The following is a 2851-nucleotide window of genomic DNA, read 5'->3' as shown; positions in this document are numbered from 1 at the left end:
CCGGGCTGGGGATTCGAACCCGCCACCTTAGGTGTACGTGGCTGGCGCCTTAGCCGGTTGAGCTATAGGCGCCGAGCCTACAATAGAAATTTTAATGGCTACATTCCGTGATTATTTAATTACTATATGTACTTTTAAAATAACCAGACCCAAATCCGATTTCCATAACACAAAACTCTGTTGGACAGGAGGGGCAGAGAAATTGATCAAGATTGTGCTTAATAGAAGCTGGATATTTCATGGCATGTGCAGCTCCAGGATGTGAGATTACTTTCAACAACTATTCATTTAGTTTGTTTGGTTTTCTGCCAGTCTTATGACCAACATGAAGCACGTCCTAGAACAGAGAATGTTATGTTTGGTGTCCACGGAAGCAGCAAACTAGAGACGTTATCTCAAATTCCAGAATAGAGTCAACATTCTCTTTACTCCAAAGTAATCCATTTTCTGCAGCAAATTTTGAACTAAAATAATTTAAAATGTTATATATAAGGTAGTCCAAACATCATGTAGGGCATATAACTTGTTAGTGTAAAAAGAAAAGGAAGCTAAATAGAAAATAGACATATTGGTAGATACATTTTCTTTTCAAGGTTCTATTTTGGGTAATTTCCTTCTAGAAGATGAACTTAAGCTGATTCATTGTTACTTGTTTCTGCAGTGGTTTCCCAGGCATCTTAGTAGCCACCCTACCCCTAGGGCACTGAAGGCAAATAAATATGTTTCAAGCAGACTGACAATAGGAAAGAATTAAAAAGACATGAAACTACCTGCAATACCAGGTAGGAGTGTCCTGAAGAGTGATCTGCTGAAATACTCACCTTTCTCGCTGGTTAACTTTTATACTTATGCATTTGCTTTTGTGATGTACCCATCAGTGACAACTGAGTATACAACAGCTGATGATTCAGGGGAAAAAATGCAGTATTGTGTATGGAATTGGCAGACGTACAAAATGAGTGCCATGGCATGCATTAATAACTTCTTTGAAAAGCTTAAGGAAGAAACAATGCTTAGGCCTTTGAGTTAATTGGTGTAGTAGGTATTGTTTTTTGACCATCAGCATTTATTTCCTTATTTTGGTGACAGTACCCCATTTTTTTCGTTGGAGAGTTACTCCTTTCTAATAGTCCATGCTCTTTGGGTGAACCAGAGGTAAAGCGTGTGACTCAAATTTGGCTAATCATAGCACAGAATTTTCTTTGCTACGTTAATTTGTTAAGGGACAGAAAGATAACTCAAATTGTTTCAGTGAATCCAGAGGCTACTGGAAAGGATCTGTTTCTTGCTGGACTTGGACTGGGTTGAATAAAGAAGTTGTTGGGAACTGTCTTACTATCACATAGAGTCTGAATATAAAGCCACTATGGAAAAGAGCTGGGCTGTTTCCTTATTGTTTTTTTTATTTTGAGATAGTCTCATTCTGCTGCCCAGGCTAGAGTGCCATGGCAGCAATCTAGCCCAGGCAACCTCAAACTCCTGGGTCTTTTTATCTTGCAAAATAGATGGCAAATATAGAGGGAGAAGTAAGTAAGCACAGAGAAGTTCCAAAAATCCATATTATTCTACTTTATTTTATTTTTTATTTTTTTGCAGTTTTTGGCCGGGGCTGAGTTTGAACCAGCCACCTCTGGCATGTGGGGTGGGTGCCTTACTCCTTTGAGCCACAGGTGCTGCCCTATTATTCTACTTTAAACTATATTTTCATAGGAAACACACTACAGCCAATATAAAAAATCTGCTTGGCTGGACACTCCATTTATCTTTTTTAAAGTAAGTACAGCAGTATGATGTGAAGAAAAAGGGAAATTAGAGCCAGACAGACCTGAGTTCAAATTCTGGCTCTCCTAATAACTAGTTTTGTTAACTTAGGCAAGCCATAATCTCTCTGAACCACAGAGTCTTTGTTACCAAAACAGATAAAATAATATCCATATCTCAATATTAGTCCTAGTGTTAGTATAGATATGTTTAAGTGCTTAGCATAATGCTGTATAAATAGTAGATACTCAATAAGTGTTAGCTCCCTCCCAGTTTTTCCCAAAAAGACGTGGGAAATATTTCTCTTTTTGGCATGAACCAAAAAAAGTGGCTAAGGAGTAAAATGGCAAGAGAATTTATCCCTAATAGTACCCAATCTTTTCATTAATTATAAGTTAATATTTAATAAACATTTGGCTTATTCAGGTAACGCATTAGTAACCAAATCGATCCTCTTCAAGTCAGGGATTTATTTTGTCTTCAATTGATTTAGCAAAGGATATCATTCATTCTTTTATTCAGATCATAACACAGTACAGTCTGTTGGGAAGAACAAGCTATTCTTAAGCCAAGGTAAAAATTGTAATTTTAAATTTTAATCATGGGTCTGAGAAAAATAGTGATATAAAAAGAGAAACAGTGAAAGGTTAGCAAATTTGTCTCTCAAGGCATATATATGAATAATTTTCCCTCTCCTGAACTTCCCTTATTAGTGCCAGGCCCTATAAATCCTAAAGGTGTGGCTCAAGTGGCTAAGGTGCCAGCCACATTCAACTGAGATGGCGGGTTCGAATCCAGCCCCGGCAGCCAAACAACAATGACAGCTGCAACCAAAAAAAATACCCGGGCGCTGTGGCAGGCGCCTGTGGTCCCAACTACCTGGTAGGCAGAGGCAGGAGGTGGCTGGGTGCAGTGGTTCACACCTGCAATCCTAGCACTGTGGGAAGTCAAGGTGAGAAAATCACTTGAGTTCAGGAGTTTGAGACCAGCCTGAGCAACAGCAAGACCTCTGGCTCTGGCTCGGCGCCTGTGGCTCAAGTGGCTAAGGCGCCAGCCATGTACACCCAAGGTGGCGGGTTCGAATCCAGCC

The sequence above is a fragment of the Otolemur garnettii genome, unplaced genomic scaffold (assembly GCF_000181295.1).
Source record: "Otolemur garnettii isolate 467f Iridium unplaced genomic scaffold, OtoGar3 scaffold00002, whole genome shotgun sequence".
NCBI lineage: Eukaryota > Metazoa > Chordata > Mammalia > Primates > Galagidae > Otolemur > Otolemur garnettii.
This window is presented reverse-complemented; position numbering follows the sequence as displayed.